This window comes from Triturus cristatus, chromosome 8, assembly GCF_964204655.1.
Source record: "Triturus cristatus chromosome 8, aTriCri1.1, whole genome shotgun sequence".
NCBI classification, from domain to species: Eukaryota; Metazoa; Chordata; class Amphibia; order Caudata; family Salamandridae; genus Triturus; species Triturus cristatus.
Window position 1 is genome coordinate 976,150,562 of NC_140591.1, and position 21,440 is coordinate 976,172,001.

Below are 21,440 nucleotides of genomic sequence, written 5' to 3' on the forward strand. Positions count from 1 at the left end.
CCCTGAGGCAGTTGTAAGACAAACTGTCCTGGGGGACCTCATCTCACTGGGATAGGAGAGAAAGAGCAGAATGGCACTGCGCCTGACAAACCTGCTGCAGGAAGGCGCTGCTGGGTTACAACCTGTACGCAAGAACGCGGGCAGGACAATAGACACACCAGCTCCCATGTCGGCATGGGAATCTGTTGGGTGGGTGTGAGCTGGAGGGGCAGTGCAGGAGTGGGCTCCCCACACTGCCCCAACCTGCTGTAACTCCTGAATGCCACACTGGGAACAGGCACCCAGTGAAACAAAGAAAAAGGTGGTGGCACGCACCCACAAAACAAATGGGAAGCAGCAAAAGACCTGCTGTTCAAATATTTACAGTCTGGACTTAGTGCCCCCATAATGCCGCTCGCGGGCCTTATTTATAGATTGTTCTTGCTCTATGGTGCCCCAATTGGGGCAGAGGTACAACCAACTGACTAAAGGAGTGTTGGGGGGTGGCGCTAGAGGAGTTGCAGCAGCGTTCAAAAGACATTTATGAAAACCAACCCTACCTGTCTGGGGACTGGGATAGTATGACACCTGGGCAGGGTTACACTTGTTTTCAAAGTGCTATGGGTTAGAGCATTTGCATGCATGCTCTGAAGTGCAGGGACAACTAGTGGTTGACCCAATGGCTACATGTTGTGGTTTGCATAGTATAAAAGGTAGAATCTAACACGTTTGAGGTTGATTTGAATACAAAGGGTTTATTGAATGATTTATTGATGAGCATTGCAGTACTACTGTTATAAAGAATGCTTTTGAATATAGTTTCAATTAGCTTTAATGATGATTTCTAACACATAGTTATTGTTCTTATGAATTGATGTGGTAATCCCTTGACAAAGCCAGTAGGTCTGCCTTATTTAAAATGACACCCCTTTATATTATGATGTTGCATCTGATATAAGTGAGGGGTATGGTGATCATGGGTGGTTTCTGTATGGGAGCGTTGGTGGTTGGAGCCCCATTACTCTTGGAGAAAGGAGAAAGAGATTGGAATGCTGGTGTGAAGCACATGTACTGCTCAGTCTGAAATGAGCATAGTGCACAGCAGTGTATAAACACACGCTGCACTTGTGGGGTGGACAACTTTAATATTGTCCAAATCCCAGATGCGCATTATGTGTCTGTGAGGCAGACATGCGGGCAGTCAGGCGCTTCCTAAAGCAGCAGTTCTCCCAGGGCTTTGGTCGAGTAATTGGCTCGCCCAGATCTGTTACGAGTATATCCTTCCAGGATACCGCCTCATCCTCCTCTGACTGGCTAACTTTTGATACTGTCAGGCTATGAAAATAGGAAGCAGGATTTTGATGGCACAAAGTATATCACATGACCCATTGAAACATTGCTGAAGCCTTTTGCCGCCCGGTCACCATTCAGCTCTCTATTCTCTACAGCACTCTGTCGTCTCTCTTAGGCTGGCCCATCAGCTCCTTATTCTCCCCTCAGGCCCCTAACATTTCCCTTCAGGACCCTTTCAGCTCTTATCTCACAACCCCCCTACCCACTCTCCATTGCAGTCATTCTTATTTGAACTGGTAGCTAGGTGAGGCCTAGCGCTGTGTGTCCCCTTGGCCAGCAGCTGGAAGCAGCTTGGGACAACCTTAATACATAAAATGTCATTCATAAATCACTGCCTGCACATCAGGAGAGGTAAGGAGTCTGGGTGCTAAATGTAATGAGTGAATGTTTGTTTAAATATGTGTGTGTGCCAGAGTGCAATGCACGCATGCACATGTGAATGTTAGCAGTCGTGACCAGGCCTTTTGAATTTGTTATCTGATGGGAGCTTGTTGGTAGAGAAGAGAGCAAAACTCTATACTTTAAACATTTTCAATAATGCATGTTAAAAGAAAAGCAGAAAATGTTTTATGAGAGATTGAGCTGTAAAAAGCATATTCTCACACCAATTGTATTTTTTAAAAAGCCTGCGGATACCAAAGGAATTCAAGCTAGGGTAGTTATTTACACCCCTCCACTTTCAAAGTTCACCAGCCGCCTCTGATTGGGATTATGGGGTTTTTGACCCATGAGAGGTGAAATGTGGTATAAGGTTGTCACAAAAGGTATTCTCATCTATCTAAATGTATGTATCTGTAAATAAATGCACATTATTTAGTAGTGTGTGTGTAATGAATGTGCTTTTCCTTTTTCAAAGAAAAAGCACTGGCGGACAATCATTTATTGAGTTTTCTTGTTCTATACCAGTGAATGGAGATTAGTAGCCCACATTGCCTCCCCTGAGTCGGCCCTGACCTGATCTGCTTTGCTTCCCCGAGAGAGACAAGTGCTGCAATGGAGCACTTGTTACTAGTAAGGAGACAGTTGTGGGCCTATTACCTGTGAATAACTCACATCCATCACAACTAATAAACCAATTTCTTAAAGCCCCTCATTGATATACAGGGCCACTGGAATTATGCGATGACGTGGCATTTTTCAAATAGTTATGAATCTTCTGCATTTGCCACATACTCCATCATCTGCTGCGTAATCAGCAGATTTTAACAACAAAAAATTGTTACTAGCCCAAATGGATCAAAAGTTATTCATGTGGGTTCGCATGCAGTGAAAGACCCTTTGCAAAGGTTAACTGGTCATCCTTCCATTGTTTCTTTCTGTATTTGGTCGTTAAACTGGCACTAACTAAGTGAAACAATTGCCCTGACAGTACCAAGTGTAAAAATGATTAAATGATGAAGTAATAGTATCAAAAAATGTGCTGCATTATGCCGCAGAACTTGCCTTTTCTTGAAGCATAATTTAGTGAACCCTGCCACATAATTTGGTGCTTCCCTGCTATATAAGTCCAGGGCCCTGTTTCTATCTTAGTTCCTAGAGTTTGTATTATATCTTTTGCAACAAAAATGTGAGCAGGGGTACCACTCTTCTCCCAGTTTGGGCTAAGGTTAATAGGTGGATATCTTGTGACCACAAAGTGCTAGTTACGGGGACAATGTCTGTATATTCAGTAATTTAGCATATTGCCATTGGAGCGTCCTTGTCTGAGCTCTGCCCCATTGGGGAGATTGGACCCACAAGGACCAAGGCGCACACAGATCACCTTGCATAACTTTCTTAAAGCCTAGGTCTAGAAACCAAGTAAGTAATCTAGAAGGTGGCCCTCTGAACAGCCATACAGGGTCGGGTTTCGCCGAATTGTGACTCGTTCACACTACTTCAGGCCCCTAGACCTCTAAGGCTGTAATAAATTGGGAGATTGGTTGAGGAGAGTGGAAGCCCCACTCAGACAACAACCACAATCCTTGTCAGGGTGAACCACAAAAGTCTGTAAATTAACCCATGTTTAAGAGTCTAGTAGCTAGAAACAAAGCAGTCAGGCTTAACTCAGAGGCAATGGGTAAAGTACCTATGCAGCACATATGCTAGAGCAGAGTTTTCAGTTTGAAAATTAACTGGGTTTTGAAGCTCTGGCATGTCTATTTGTTATATTAATTTATTAATTATTAATTATTTGTCTTGTGTAAGTGTTTATACTAATCAACTCGTTTGTTTTAACAAGAGAGAATTACACGTGGGAACGCATAAGTGTGCTGTTTAATAATAATGTGCGTGTTTACATGTTTAAAGATTGCTGTGTGCTGTTTATTTTTAAGCACAAAATGCTTTTCGAATTAATGCTTTTCTATGTTGCAAGAGCTAGATAATTACATACACATAAGGGTATTAGTGGGGTTAACACTGTTCAATCACTATGCTGTGGTAACGTTGTTTTTGTCTCTTTTAATTAAGATGTTCTATTGTGGCCTATTGTGGCCTAAGTAAAGATGGCCGACATGTAGAGCCTGGCCTCGAGTAGAAAACTGTGACGAGAGAGAGCCTTGCTGAATATGGTCCTGAAGTCAGCTGACCACAGTCCTTGCTTTGCCTGGTTAAAACTTTCCGTGAGGACAGCAGCAGTTTTGGGCGATCTCCAAATGAAATGAAATGTCCTTGGCAGCTTTGGGAAACAAAGGAGCTTTAAAGAAAGACTCTGAACTATGATCTCATTGCCGAGGAGATGTGGAAACTACAAGATACAGATGTATTCTTTGGTTCCTGTTCCGTTATGTTTATTTTGTGATTTTTCCTGAGCGGAGATTTTCAAATGTAGCGATGCTACATCCTTTCCTTCTCGCTTTGCTCAGAGGTTCGACGGAAAAAGTCAATACAAAATGTGTCTTTCCTTTGTTTAATTTACTATAAGAATTGTTAGCCTAGAGAGGGTTTTTGCCACTTGCCATTTGCCTTTGCCGCGTTCCGAATCTGCGTTGGTGAGGATCGTTGCTGAGAGGACTTCGTCTTGAGAGACTTTACCGAGAGACTTGTCCTGACCCGTTCTGACATTTAGCTAGAATAGGTAACTATGAGAAAAATGATTTATTCTGATTGATTTTCTTTGACTAATTTAGATAAAGCAATATAATTTTGAATATGGTGTTGGTTATTATTTCTTGTCAATCATTGAGTATTATATTTTGATTATTATTGTATAGATTGTTTAGATTATGTTTAAGGGCAGTCTCAATAACTAGATCTTATTGACCTCGATATAGATGCAGGGTGTTTAGGAGTTTTTCTTTCCACAGGTTATTGCTGGTAGAGTATTTGAGCGTATGTTAGTGAAATGGGCCCTAGTGTATGAAGAATGTATGTGCGTGTAACTGTGAGATTACTCTATCCGTGGAAGTAGGGATATTATATACACCCTGATCTCTATCAATTTCCTGGTAGCAGAGGATGGTTATTGATGATTGTCTTGATCTGATTAGATTACATATTGATTATTGATTATTGATGTTGGTATATGTACTAATACTATATGTTGGAGTCGTCATGTTGAGTTATATGTAGTGCTTCTGGAACTTGGAAGCTGGTAGCAGTTCCGTAGTAGGGCAGAGGGAAGTATATGCTGCTCTCGGGAAAGACGGGATTGTTGGTCCTGTATGTATGCAGGAAAATTCACATTGTCTGAGTTCGGAATCAGTGACATTATTGTATGTTACTATTAGAATATATTTCTGGTATATAAGGAGTGTGTATGGTAGTGAAGGTTATCTGTGAAACTCTGGTCTTAAAGTCCCAGGGATCCGTAAGGTTCACGTTAAAGCTTATCGCGGGAGGAGTAATAGGTATTCTCTGAGCTTGTTTGAGGAACTGGGCAGGGGTAAGCTGCTTGGTTAACGTGTGCTATAATTCTGTAGTGGAGCAGATTGTTCGCTGTTCTCGGGAAGCAGGATTCTGTGTGTATGTGCTATATTTTCTTGTATGAATGTGCGTGAATGCATATACATTTAATTGATTGTAAGACTCTTTGGATAAGTCCTGGAGGAAACAGTTAAGAGATGTATGAAAGTTTGATGGTTCTTGTGAAATAGATTTCTTTTACTATTCTGTGGTTAGCGAAGCAGACAATGGAGATGTTTATATGTTGTAACTAATAGATTTTGTAGAAATTTTGACACGAAGTCTACTGAAAAGATTTTGTAAACGAGGGGTAGACGAGTGACAGGAGACAGGAGACAAGCGACTGCAGCGACTGCTGACGTCAGGAAGACCGCGCTCTGATTGGATAGTGGATCAGAATAGTGTTCGCGCTGGGATTGGTGCGTTGGTGTGAGCCGCGCAAGGATTGGAAGAGCTATTCTAGTGACGTAGACGCTCCAGGATTGGTGTGTTAGTGTGAGTCGCGCTGTTATTGGTTGAAAATTCGTATTGTATATTTGTAATACGGGAAAAGAGTAGAAGTTTTGGTAAAAGCTAAAATGTATTACCAAGAAGAGAAAAAGAAGAAAACATTCTTTGGAAAAATTAAAAAGTGGTTTAACAAGGCTAAAGATGTTAAGACGAGAGAGGGTGAATTGTTACCTCCAACGAAAACACCTGCATCCTACATGGCTGCAAGATATGGGTATCATACCTGTATATGGTTGGAGAATTGGGTTAGATATACCAAAGAGGATGGTGTTCTAGCATTTCCAGAACATGGTTCATTTAATCTGGCCGTGTTGAGAAATTTACGGGAAAAGATGTTATGTCTAGACCCGAAACCAAGACCTACACAGTTTGAGGCTTTAGTGGAATGGGAAGAGGAAGTACATGAGCGAGAAAAACAGAGATCTGGAGGACAGTACAGGTACATGTTTGGGAGGAGACATGATCGTGAGACTCATCATGATCGAATGAAAAGGTGGCGAGATGCTAGTATGTCAGAGGGATTATATCCGATGAGAACAGTTGAAGGGGGAGCAGAGAGGGTTCCTGAGTCAGAAATGAGAAGATATGGAGTTAATGAATATGAGGATGAGGTCTTGAATGACATGATTTACAAAAGACCACCTCCATATAGACCAGAACCAGAAGAGAGTACACCAGTTGTTTCTCCGATAAGAGATACAGTTTGTATCATTGAGACAGAAAATGTGACATCTGAATCAAGAAGTGGTAATTCTTTCAGGGAGAAAGGGAATCGAAGTGGTGACGAAAATGCAAGAGAACTAGCCAGAACTATAACAGAGCTGACCGAAAAGATTAGGGAGTTAACGAAGAATCTGGAAGCTGTTACGGTGCCGGTAACCATAGGTCCGGTTATGCCTGTGTTTGACAAGCAGAGAATAGGTGAAAATGGTTTGGTGATTCCATATGTTGGGAATAATTTGATAAGTTCAGTTGGTCCTTCAGGAGATTCAGGAAAAAGGACAGAAAGTAGTGACCTGAGACAATCCAGACATGACACATGTAGTGAAATATTGGATGCTAGTGAAGCTAGTTGTTCAGGGATGCCAATTTTAGAACCGCAAAAGAGAGTGGTTCCAGTGAGAAAAACTACTGGAATAACAGCTGAAGATTTGAATGATTGGATGAAAGTTCTTCAGAAAAAGGATAAAGATTCACAAGCAATTGATGTGGCTAGGTTACGTGTAGAATTAGAAGAGCTTGTTACAGGGACAGTTCCAACAGAAATTCTTAAGAGTCATCATGATGGTGAATTAATGTTCATGTGCAAAAATATTACCTGGAGAGCAAGAAATACACATGACAGGTTAAGAGCAATAGCGAATGAGCAGGGAGTTGACATTGATAAAGTGAAAGCTTTGCAAAAAACCTACAGGATGGATTTTACAGAAAAGGATATTGAAAATTTGAATGCAACTGGTAGAACAGGACAGATTAAAGAAATGGTTGCGTTATTGCGAAGATGGGGAGATGTAGAAAAATGGAAGGATAGGTGGTATAAGAAAAGAGAGGAATCTGAAGATAGAACAACTTATTCAGCATTTCCAGTGAGAGAAAAAGAGAAACCAGTGGATAATTATCCTATGAGAGAAATACCTGGAGGAGGATATGTACATGTTCCATGGACCAGACAGGATATTTTATCATTTACGAATGATTTCCCTCGATTGAGAGAAAAGCCCGTCGAGTGGTATAGGCAGGTAGATAGGTTTGTGAAATTGTCAAAAGTGCTGTAGATTGACCTGAATAGTCTGTTTGATATAATTGTTCCAGCAGACTTGTGGACTGAGTGTAAAATAGTTGTGAGTTGGCCTACTGAGGAATATCCAAGAGATCCAAGAACAGGAGCACCAGATCCAGAGGTAATGAGAAAGTATGATCAGGTGATGGTATACCTGAAGAGTAAAGTACCTGCAAAAGAGACAGACTGGGTAAAAATAGATAGAACACAACAGGAAGCAAAAGAATCAGTTCATGCTTTTTACGAGAGGCTGATACTGGCATTTAAACAATTCAGTGGAGATGAACACCTGGGTGACAAAGATTTGAGTCATTTTGTATACAGATTTGTATATGGCCTGAGACCTGAAATTGGTGAGAGAATTCGTGAGCACACAGTGGATTGGCAGAGTAAGAAAATAGATGAGATTTTGAGACATGCGAAATACTTCAGTGATGAAATTGAAGCAAAACACAGAAAGCTGAAAGAGAAAGCAATGTGGGCACAAGTGAAAGTTGCAGAAAGACAGGAAGCACAGTTGATGGAACAGGCAAATAATCCAGGAAATAATGCAGGGAATAGACCTAGATATGCAGGGAAAGGAAAGGGGAATCTTGAGGAAGCAAAAAAGAAGTTCCCATGTCACAACTGTGGCCAACTGGGACATTGGAGATCTGAGTGTACCAATCCACCATTAGTGAATAATGAGGGAAACTCCTTGAATCAACAGGTGCAGAACGAGGGGAAAAATCAACAGCAGCAACAGCAGAAAGTTGTGAGACAGCAGAGTCAAGAGCTAAAACCGCCCTTGCCGCAGAATAGAGGAGCACAAAAGTATAATCAGGATTCAGGATTCTAGAATGATGAACAGGTAAACAAACCAAGGCGTTCTAATCAGGTACAACAGTACTTGTTAAAGAATGAAGGGAGTGAATCTGAGGGTGATTATTGACGGTGCCGAAGAGAGGAGGAAGAGTGCATACTTGGTGCAACTCTAGAAATAGACCAGGCAGGACCATTTGTAGATGGGAAAATAAATGAAGAAAGTGTTACTTTTTTGGTAGACACAGGTGCGACGAGATCAACTGTCAGGTCAACAGATGTTAGAAATCTTCCTCTCTCGGATGAAGCAATCCAAGTAGTTGGTGTAGCCAATACACAAATCAGAACACGTCTTACGGAACCAGTAAGAGTACAGATAGGGACATTTTCAGACATGCACAGATTTATTGTCTGTGACACGAGTCCAGTGAACCTGTTAGGTAGGGACCTGTTGTGCAAGATGAACTGCACAATTTTCTGTACACCGGATGGAATAGCTTTTGAAACACCAGATGAGGATGTTTTGTACCGAGTGACTCTAGAAAATAGGGAAAGTGAGTTAATTGGTGCATTTGCTGTGTTTGATCCAGAGGATTTGCCTCGAGAGCTGAGGGACACAGTGAAAAGGACAGTTTGGGATTTTACTGGAGAGGATGTGGGATTGATGAATAATGTAGATCCAGTGAAAATTGCAGTGAAAGAGGGAATTACATATCCTAACATTCCTCAGTACAAAATGACACCAGAAATAATTGAAGGAATAACTCCTATAATTGAGAAAATGATTCAGCAGGGAGTCCTGAGAGAACTACTGAGTAGTCCGTGTAATTCACCGATAATGGGGCTAAAGAAGCCTAATGGGAAATTTAGGATCGTACAGGATCTGAGAAAAGTTAATCAAATTGTGGTGGCATGTTGTCCTATTGTGCCAAATCCATCAGTGATCCTGTATCAGATTCCACATGATGCTGAGTGGTATACAGTGATTGATTTGTGTCATGCGTTCTTTTCAATTCCATTGCATCATGATAGCCAGCCGATTTTTGCATTTAGGTTTGGCCAGCGTATTTTAGCATGGTGTCGAATCCCACAGGGGTACACAGAGAGTCCTTCGATATTCAATCAGTTGTTGAAAAAATCGTTGGAGAGTTTGATCATGCCTGAAAACTCAGTACTAGTACAATATATTGATGACCTACTTGTGGCATCAAAGACACGTGAAACTTGTGAAGTAGATACCATAGCTTTACTGAATCATCTGGCAGATGGAGGGTTAAAGGTATCTCCAGCCAAATTGCAATTTTGCAAGAAAGAGGTACATTATCTTGGACACAATATTGAAAAAGGTCTGAGAAAAGTGACTGATGACAGAATCAGAATCATCAGGGAAATGAAAGCTCCAAAGACCCAGAGGGAAGTGAGAATGTTCCTGGGTATGGTGGGTTATTGTCGTCAGTGGATAATTAATTTTTCGCTGATAGCAAAGCCACTGATTAAACTGACAAAAAGTGAGATGACAGACCCATTAGAACTAGATGGAGAACAAATGGCAGCATTTGAAGAGCTCAAAAATAGAATGTGTGAGGCTCCAGCTTTGGGTATGCCTGACTACGAGAAGGAGTTTGAATTGTACTGCAGTGAGAGAAATGGATGTGCACTTTCAGTGTTAATTCAGAAGCATGGATTACTGAGAAGGCCTATTGCGTACTTCTCATCGACACTTGACCCTGTAGCTGTGGGTTTACCAGGTTGTCTGAAATCTGTGGCTGCAACATGCAGGAGTCTGGAACAGAGTGAGGGAATTATAATGGGATATCCTGTAAGGGTATTCGTACCTCACAATGTGGCAATTCTTTTGACAAGAAGCAGAACTCAGTACATGTCACATAGTCGGCTGACTAAATATGAGAAAGTGATTCTAGGAGCATCGAATGTGACTCTTGAGAGATGTGTAAATGTGAATCCAGCGACACTTTTGCCGGATATTGAAAATGTGGGTGTGAAAACAGAAGATGATCACGATTGTTTGGATGTGCTTGATTACTGTACAAAACCGAGACCAGACATAAGGGATCTTCCCTTGCATGAGAGTGATCATGTGTTGTTTGTGGATGGTTCATGCCTGAGAAATGATGATGGTGTGCTATGTGCAGCATATGCGGTGTGCAAAGTTTCAGAGGTTATGGAAGCATCACCATTGAAAGGAGTGAAATCTGCACAAGTTGCTGAATTGGTGGCATTGACAAAAGCTTGTGAAATTGGGAAAGATTTGAGAACGACTGTGATGACTGATAGTCAGTATGGATTTGGAGTTGTGCATGATTTTGGCCAGCTTTGGCTACAAAGAGGTTTCTTGACATCGAGTGGAACTCCAATAAAGAATGCTGAAGTGATTGGGAAATTACTTGAGGCGATACAGCTGCCTAAGGAGTTAGCAGTTGTAAAGTGTGCTGCCCATGGACAAGGAGAGGATTTTATAACGGTTGGAAACCGTTATGCTAATGACATTGCGAAATACTGTGCAAAATACAATCAGTCTATTAATCGGGAACGAGAAGGTGAAATGTCTTTTTGCTCTGTGATGTTTACTAATGTCTTAGAGACATGGGATGAAGTGAAACAGTTGCAGGATGAGGCAGGAGAGGAAGAGAAAAAAGATTGGATTAAGGCAGGATGTGCTCCAAGAGAAACAGACCATGTTTGGGTCTATAGGGATGGCAGACCAGTAATGCCAAACTCCATTTTGTCGTCAATGGCAAGAATGTATCATGGCCAGGGACATTTGGGGAGGGATGCGATGATCAGGTCGTTCAAGCAGACCTGGTACAATGCAAAGTTCGGGACAATTGCAGAGAGCATCTGTCAAAGGTGTTTGATTTGTCAGCAATTTAACACTGGGAAAAAGACAGTGGTGAGTCTGGGAACAATAGGCAGAGAAGGAGGTCCTTTTACAAGAATGCAGATTGATTTCATTGAAATGCCCCAAGTGAACAGACTGAGGTATGTTCTAGTGGTAGTTTGTTTGTTTTCAAGATGGGTTGAGGCTTATCCGACTAGGAGAAATGATGGAGTAACAGTGGCAAAATTACTGTTAAGGGAGTTGATTCCTAGGTACGGGTTTCCAGTAACGATTGAGTCTGATAGAGGTGGACATTTCTATAATGAACTCATGAGTTTGATTTGTGAAGCATTAAGCATACAGCAGAAGCTACATTGTGCATACAGACCAGAGGCTTCTGGTGTGGTTGAGCAGATAAACGGCACAATCAAGAACAGGATTGGTAAAATGTGCTTAGCCACTGGAATGAAATGGCCCGACGTCTTGCCTCTAGTGCTAATGACTATTAGATCTACTCCAGATAGAACTACTGGTTTAAGTCCGCACGAAATAATCATGGGACGTGCAATGCGCCATGCATTTGTACCTGTCAATAAGTTGATGACAATAACTGATGACATGATTTTGGATTACTGTAAAGGCCTGGCTGATGCAGTTCATTCTGTGTTTCACCAGGTTGGAGAAGAAGCTACCACACTTGAGAAGAAGCAAGCCCATGATCTGAGTCCAGGAGACTGGGTGAGGATTAAGGTGCACAGAAGAAGAAATTGCTTAGTTCCAAGGTGGGGAAGGCCGAGACAAGTCATTCTAACTACGACGACTGCAGTGAAGTGTGCTGGTGTGAAAAACTGGGTGCATGCAAGTCATACTCTGAGAGTTCCAAACCCAAAAGAGGGAACTGGTAAAGAGTACTTTGAAGAATCGGATTCCAGTGATGATGAAGACCCAGAACCAGTGAGAAAAAATCAAGGTTCAGGAGAAGAAGCTTTTTCTACAAGTTCAAGAGAACCATTGGGAGTCTCAGAAAAGAGATCAGATTCTGTAAGGGAGCCTGAAATTTCAAAAAGCAGTGAAGGAAAAAGAAAAGAAAAGAGCAATTCCACAGAGATTACTCCTGAATCAGAAGAGGAGGAGACTGAAGAACCACTTGAGATTATACCTGAAGAAGCAGGGTCAGAAGAAGATAGAGAGGGACAGATTGCGGAAGACCCCCGAGGAGGTGTAGGGAACATTCTTGACAAGCTAGGTGAAGGGACAAGTAGACAGCAAGAAGATTGCGTGTCGGAGACCCGAGGAGGGACAGGAGTAGGGAAGTCTCAAACAGTGGTGAAAGAAACTGTGGAGAAAAAGAAAACTGCTAGAAAACGAAAACAGAAGGCACTTGAAACAGAATTGGATGAGAGTGAGAATGAACAAACAGAGGGTCGAGTTCTGAGAAAGAGAACTTGGATTGGAGAAAGAAATAATAAAGAAATTAGGCCGAAAAAGGTGATAAAAGGAGATCGTTGGCCTAACAACAGAGTAAAGAGATTGAGATACAGAGTAATAAGAGCAAATACATCAAAAGCTGAACAAGTGAATGAAGTATCGAGTCAAAATGAAGTAAAAAGAAAGGAACAAGAAGAATCAAGAGAACCTGAGGAAATAAAAAGAATAAGAAGACCCAACCAAAAGTACAGATCACCGGAATGGTCTTATGTGGCACTGTCTGAAGAAGGAGAAGAAGAAACAGTGACTCGAGATAATCCGGAGGGGATCTTGAGAAAAGTGGTTGAGGAAAAAGAAGGAATCTTAAAAGTTATCCTGACTGACATTGGAGAAGAGTCAGATGATGCACAGGATGTTGTTGATGATCTGATACAATTTGATGTTACTGAAGAAGAAGGAGTGAAAACTGATGAATATCCAAATTGAGTGAACTGAGAAATCACTTGGAGAAAAAGTGAAAGGAGAAAGTCTGAAGTTCAGTTGTCTGAAGTAATCCAAAGTTGGGAAATTACAGTAGTGGAGTAGTAGAGGCTAAGTCAAAAGACAAGGTCAAAGTAGTAAAATGGCTAACATAGAGGATAATCAAAGTAGATGTGCCTTCTTTAAAAGATGGTGTAGAATGTGCTGCTGCTGTACTGGATTATTAATGCTACTATGGGGAGTTTTAGTTTTATTAGTTACTTTTAAAGTTACATTTGAGATGCATACAGAAAATATGACAGATATAGAGAAGAATTCGCAAAAAGTAGTTCCAACTAGAATTAGTAATACTTACATACACAAAGATAGGTCAATTAATAATTTTTCTAGTAATGTTTTTTCGAAGTTGCTATACGAATATGTGAAAACAATGGAAGTTAGGGATTGCTACGTTTGTATGCAATTACCTGCATCCGTTTCAGAGGGTGTTACTTATCATCATTTGCCAGCTACATATGGTATTTCATGTAGTATATTAAGTAGTGTTTTCTATTTGTTAGGGAAGATAGATTATAAGATGTCTAACAGAGATAGTATTTTTGGGCATTTGCCAATGAACAAAGAGCTGAATCCAGCTAAAGAAGCTAACACTTTTGGTGAAATTTTTATTGAAGAGAAAGGATTAACATTAGATTACATTTTTAAGAATAATTTAACTTGCAGTTTGAAAGAAGAGGAGAAAGCTTTTCTGGATATGGTAGAGGAAAGGAGATTGAACATGCATGAGAAAGCAGGGAAACATGAAGTAAGTGAGACAATTTGGGACATTGAGATGGGAAAAGAATTGAGAAATGGGGCTAGTCCAACTTTAGCTCTAGATGCACCACAGAAGGGTAAGCTATGCATTACAAGGAGGAAATCCCAATATGATACATATTTTGTTGGGACTAGTGAGTGCCATGATACATACTTCATTGCAACAGGTTGGGGTTTCAGAGGTGGAGAAGATACTGTTTTTCCAGGAGTGTACTATGTTTGTGGGAACAAGGCTTATTACAAGTTGCCTGACCATTGGTATGGCACGTGTTATGTGGGCCTGGTCTTTCCAAAGATTTTTCATGTAGATAAAATAAGAGATGTAGAACATATTAATTTACTAATGCGTTTCAAGAGAGAAACCTGGTCTGAAATAGTGGGTGATATTTTTTGGGTTTTAATTCCAGCAGTGGGAATTTCTTTAAATGCTTATGGAATTCGGAAACTGTCAACAGTGGTGGATCGCTTATCGACAAGTACCGTTGGAGGGTTTCTTTTAATGAATACGGAATTAAGTGCCGTACGTGCCATGTCAATGCAAAATCGACTTGCCCTTGATATTTTATTGGCCAAGGAGGGTGGAGTTTGTGGAATGCTGAAAGTTCAACATTGTTGCACTTACATTCCAGACGAAAGCAAAGACCTGAAGGTCTATATCAAAAATATTACTGATTTGCATGAAGAATTAGTACCACTTGAAGCTGAGAGTTTATGGACTAAAATAGCTAATAAGGTGATAGATGTTAAAGATTTTATTGCAAAAATAGGTAGTACTATTATAGGTAGAATATTGTTTCCTTTAACTTGTATAATTGTTGCTTTATTGATACTGAGATTAGTGTGTGTGTGTTGTAAAAACAGGGGATGGAAGAAGAAATTAAATAAAGAGAAGAAAAACAAAAGGTTGAAAAGAGAACCACAAGAAATTGAATTAGAAGAATTGAGGGAGAGTGTTTATTTAGAAACAAAGAGGGATGATGAAAGAGTGACTGGTGTGTAGTGTTGTGTAAGGAGAAAAAGACATTTCCGATTTCTCCTAAAATGGGGTTTATTTGGTGATAAAATCACCAAAGGGGGGATTGCTAGAGCAGAGTTTTCAGTTTGAAAATTAACTGGGTTTTGAAGCTCTGGTATGTCTATTTGTTATATTAATTTATTAATTATTAATTATTAATTATTTGTCTTGTGTAAGTGTTTATACTAATCAACTCGTTTGTTTTAACAAGAGAGAATTACGCGTGGGAACGCATAAGTGTGCTGTTTAATAATAATGTGCGTGTTTACATGTTTAAAGATTGCTGTGTGCTGTTTATTTTTAAGCACAAAAGGCTTTTCGAATTAATGCTTTTCTATGTTGCAAGAGCTAGATAATTACATACACATAAGGGTATTAGTGGGGTTAACACTGTTCAATCACTATGCTGTGGTAACGTTGTTTTTGTCTCTTTTAATTAAGATGGTCTATTGTGGCCTATTGTGGCCTAAGTAAAGATGGCCGACATGTAGAGCCTGGCCTCGAGTAGAAAACTGTGACGAGAGAGAGCCTTGCTGAATATGGTCCTGAAGTCAGCTGACCACAGTCCTTGCTTTGCCTGGTTAAAACTTTCCGTGAGGACAGCAGCAGTTTTGGGCGATCTCCAAATGAAATGAAATGTCCTTGGCAGCTTTGGGAAACAAAGGAGCTTTAAAGAAAGACTCTGAACTATGATCTCATTGCCGAGGAGATGTGGAAACTACAAGATACAGATGTATTCTTTGGTTCCTGTTCCGTTATGTTTATTTTGTGATTTTTCCTGAGTGGAGATTTTCAAATGTAGCGATGCTACATCCTTTCCTTCTCGCTTTGCTCAGAGGTTCGACGGAAAAAGTCAATACAAAATGTGTCTTTCCTTTGTTTAATTTACTATAAGAATTGTTAGCCTAGAGAGGGTTTTTGCCACTTGCCATTTGCCTTTGCCGCGTTCCGAATCTGCGTTGGTGAGGATCGTTGCTGAGAGGACTTCGTCTTGAGAGACTTTACCGAGAGACTTGTCCTGACCCGTTCTGACATTTAGCTAGAATAGGTAACTATGAGAAAAATGATTTATTCTGATTGATTTTCTTTGACTAATTTAGATAAAGCAATATAATTTTGAATATGGTGTTGGTTATTATTTCTTGTCAATCATTGAGTATTATATTTTGATTATTATTGTATAGATTGTTTAGATTATGTTTAAGGGCAGTCTCAATAACTAGATCTTATTGACCTCGATATAGATGCAGGGTGTTTAGGAGTTTTTCTTTCCACAGGTTATTGCTGGTAGAGTATTTGAGCGTATGTTAGTGAAATGGGCCCTAGTGTATGAAAAATGTATGTGCGTGTAACTGTGAGATTACTCTATCCGTGGAAGTAGGGATATTATATACACCCTGATCTCTATCACATAAACAGTAATAAAGTGAAATTACAACACAAACGAAATGCCCAAACCAGTTTAGAGAAAAAGAGTATTTTTTAATAAATAAAATGATACCAGAGTGACAAAAATCAAATAAGTAGAACCAAAGATATTGCATTTTAAACAGTTTAGTAAAATAGCACTAAAAGCATAAATTGTCAACTGTGGTAATCTAGTCGTACCAGACTAGGACAAACTCACATGTTCAAGTCGACCACAATGGAGCGCAGTCTGGAGACTGGAACCAGATTAGTCCCACTCAAGGCAGTCCTTCTTCTGTGTCTTCTACAGGTCCAGGACTGTTCTGATCAGCGGCGGGTCCTCCGCTATGGCGGAGGAACGTCGCCCACCCCCTGACAGCACTTCAAAACATGTGAGAATAAAAACGATACTAAAACAGGTTTAAAACCTGTTTTATTATCGTTTTATTTTTCCGTATGCCGAGGCTTGGGGGCGGGACCAGGGTGGTGACAGGCTGGGTGGGGAGTGCTGGGCACTGCCTTCACTGGGCATGTAGGTTTGGCCAGCTGTTCCATGCCGGCCAAACCCACATGCACAGTGAAGCTCTCTCCAACCCAGCTGCATTGCTGGGTTGGAGAGAGAGCAGGCATAGACTCCCAGTCTGCCCTGGAGTGCAAATCCTCAATGCTCAGGCCGATCCTGAAGCTGCTCTCACATGAGAGCAGCTTCAGGATTGGCTGCAGGGCAGGCTGGGAGTCTGTGCCTACCTGCAGTGAAGAGGAGCACAAGATCGCAAAGCGATGCTGCAGGGCAGCAGGTAAGTTTTGTTTTATTCTTTTTCTGTTTGTGTCTGTTGTCCCCCGTCCCCCCAACTCCCCCACCCCTCCTATTTCCACCAATATGAGCTGCTCCTGGTTCTGATGAGGGGCTCTGGATGTCTAATATTTATACCTAGCGCCAACCTTTGTATGGGGGTATTTCCAAATTACTGTCACATCTGGTTCAGTAAAATTCTTCCCCTTCCCCTGTCAAGGATCCAAACTGTCTGGGCCAAAAAAGAGAGGCAGAGCTGGTGTCAGATTTCGTTGTGTGTGCAGGAGGCAAAGCCCTTTGAAATGCAAATGGGGCTTGGTACAGCTCCTCCTGCCATCCTGCCAGGATGGCCCATCCTGTCCACACCTAAGCCCCTTTGTGTCTTTGTCTGGAAGCAAAACACAAACCCCAACAGCAGAGCTGTTGATAGTCATGCGACCCAGGATATTAGCAGAAGGCATAAATAATTAGGATAAGAAAATGCCAACTTTCTAAAAATTGCATTTTCAGAATTGTGAATTAAATCCGACTTCACCATTAACAAGATTTTTAAATTACAATTCATTTGATTGTAAATAGCATATCATTATCTGCTACCAATCCAAAAGGATCACATATGAAATATATTAAGGTAATCCAGTGTTAGTTAATGGGAGTAATAGGCCTTACAACAGTGAAAAACAACTGTAGTTGTTTTTCACTGCCAGGAGATGTAAAACGTAAGCACATATGTCCTACTTTCTAAATACAATGCACCTTGCCCTATGAGGTGTAGGGCCTACATTAGAGATGACTTAATTTATTAAAAGAATGGGTTAGGCCTAGCAAAAGGTTACTTTGTCAGGTCAAAATGACAGTTTAAAACTGTGCTATGGACTGCAGTGCCAGGCCAGAGACATTTTTAAAAAAGCCACTTTAGTAGGTGGCAAAGTGAGTGCTGCAGCTTACTAGTAGCACTTCATTTACAGGCCCTGGGTGCAGTAAATTACGGGTGTCAATTAGGTGTAAGCCAATTTTACCATGCCTGAAGTATAAAGGACAAACACTTTAGCATTGGTTATGAGTAGTAATGTGCACATAGTCCTAATGCCAACAAAAACGAATTCAGAAAAACAGGAGACGTGAAGACAAAAAGTTTGTGGGAATACCAGGAGTCAGAACTAACATGGGCCAATGCTCTCTCCCCACTAGATGGAGGCTAATGGCTATTGGGAATAGGACAAGGATTGAATCAAAGAAGATGTTGATACAGGGTGCCTGTGGTCAATGGGCAGCACCATTACTGAAGGTCAGTTCTTCTGAAGTCCTTTTCCATCCTGTGGTGAATGTTAGAGTGGGTTTTTGGCACTGTGAGTCAGTATGTATTTACCCTAGTAGCTTCCTTGCAGTTAAAGGCAGTGGCTTCAGAACAGCAGGCCATTGGCATCTCACTTAGAAAAACAAAAAGGGATGGTTGGAATGCACAACTTAGGTGCGATTCCGATCCGTTAAAAAAATTTACCGTCCAACTCGTATCCGTATTTTTTCACGTACGAATCGTACAACTACCGTACAAACGGCCAAGTACGATTCGGACGTGAAAAATACCTACGAATAGCGTCGGGAAATTTCTACGAGAGGGAGTCGGAATTTTTTACGTCCGAATGGCCTCGTGAAAAGTGTACGAGAGGGAGCCGGACATTTTTACGTGCAAATCGTAAAACAAAAGTCCGAGCGCGCAAGTACGATTCGTACCGCCCGTCCGAATACACAACCGCATGTAAAAGGCCCCGTACGGAGCCAACGCTGTAGCACACACGTACACGGGTAAACTTGTGCCCGTGTACGAGCCGTACAGCCCCCCACCCCCAATATGTCAGCACCGTACACCCCCCTGTCCGCACTGTACCCCAGGCCCGCACCTGTACACGCCATACCCCCCCAGTACGCGCCATACCCCTGCATGTATGTGCCGTACCCTCCATGTACGAGGCTACTCCAGGACCGCACCTGTACACGCCGTGCCCCCGCATGTATGCGCTGTACCCCCCCATGTACGCGGGTACCCCACGCCCGCACCTGTACGCGCCATACCCCCACTGCCCCATGCCCACACCTGTACGCGCCATACACCCACCGCCCTAGGCCCGCACCTGTAGGTGCCGTACCCCCGCATGTATGCGCCGTACCCCCATGTACGCAACTACCCCAGGCCCGTACCTGTACGTGCCGTACCCCCACTGCCCCATACCCGCACCTGTACACACGCCGTACCCCCACCGCCCTAGGCCCGCACCTGTACGTGCCATACCCCCACCGCCCTAGGCCCGCACCTGTATGCGCCGTACCCCCGCATGTACGCGCCGTACCCCCCATGTACGCGGGTACCCCAGGGCCGCACCTGTACATGCCGTACCCCCACCGCCCCAGGCCCGCACATGTACGCGCCATACCCCCACAGCATGTACGCGCAGCACCCCAACCCCGTACCCCAGCACCCTCACCCAGCATCGTGTATGTACGGACCGTACCTACGCGAAAAATAATCGTCCAGGACACTATAAAACAGCACAAGGAGGGTCAATTCGACTCGCACAACACCACAAAACACGTCTACAATACAAAATACATCTCAAAGACTGACCTGGCACATCCAAACAGGTAAACAGAGGCCCAAACTCACAACCACCTCTCATAACACACCCACCAAAATTCAAACACAGCCGCACCCAAAAACTGGACCAATAAAAAGGGCCCACACACACAACCCATGAGCCTTTGCAACAGACCCACTGCTGCCAGACCCCACACACAAACAACTGCACCTTACTGACCCCTTAACTATACCTTAACTCACACACCTTCACACAACCTCCTTCACAAACACCCCCACTCACATTCACACACACACTGTCACATTCACACCCACACACCCACAACCATCCACACCCACACCCCACACCATGCCCACAGACAAGAATCCAAAGTTCACAACGGCGGAGCTGGAGATCCTTGTCAACGAAGTCATCAGAGTCGACCAACAGCTGTTTGGAACATTGGTCAGACAGACCAGCATATCCCAAAAAACCAAAACCAGCCTGTGGCAGAGGATCGTCGATAAGGTGAATGCTGTTGCGCCCATCCGAAGGACCAGGCATGAATGCCAAGCCAGGTGGTACCATCTGCGCAGGGCAGTCAAGAGGAAGATGAATGAGGAATACTCCCAGAGTCACATCACGGGAGGCGGGCTGCCCCGCAGACCCGTACACTACCATCCCTGGGAGGAGAAGGTGATGGCCACGCTTCCGCCGGTGGGAGTACATGGAGTCCAAGGAGTCGCAGAGCCTGGTGAGTACACAAACAACTCACGTAACATGGGGGGAATGCCATCCACACCACAAATACACTAAATGCACGCTACTTCCCCCAAGCCCTCACCGCACACAACCACACTCAAACACCACGCTCATGCCACCAACGTCTCCATGCACCATTCACAAATCAAGCCAATGCCATGTCCCAGGCTACACCAACCACAAACCCAAGACTGGATGTCCGAGAGGCTGGGAGGGTGGGCCTCACACAACACATTGTGAAAATGAGAAGCAGACACCAATGCCCTCAGCCCATATGGCATAGGTACATACCCATGCACAATGAACAGGGACTGGCAAAGTACTGACAAGGTAGCTGACACTTGGCCCTGCTGTATGCAGCACAAGGCCTTCCTGGGACCACTGTACACTCGAACACCAACTCCACAAGCACAGGTTACTAGCACAGGAACTCACACTCACTGTCATGCCAGCATTCACCATGAGGGGACAGACACATCACCTGGGAGACCCAATGACAAATCACACTACACCCAACAGCAGGCCTGGTCACACACACACCCCTTACACAAGCACACACCCCCGGGGCAGGCAACGGATTTACACACTCTCACAATGGACATGTGACACAAGACCAATCCATAGCCAAATAAGCATCCTAGCCTAATTTCTACAGGTCAAACACTCAGGAGAACATCTCAATCTGTCCCCTGCAACATACCCATCCCCAAGTGGACATTCAGAGGAATGCTAGGCACATCCAACTACCTGAAGGAACTGTGACAACATGAATATGTATGAAACATGGATGTCGCATGAAACAGCATTAACATTGTCTCTCTCTCACACACAGGGCAACGTCGTGGAACTCCCCCCAACACTGGGGGGGAACAATCACAGGCCCAGGCTCGGCGTGAAGATGACCCCACCGGCAGCGACGACTCTCACCACTCCGTGGATGACCCCGACCAACCTGGCCCCTCTGGTGCCCAAGCCCCTGCAGCACCTGCGTCAGGTACATCTATGCCAACCACCACCCC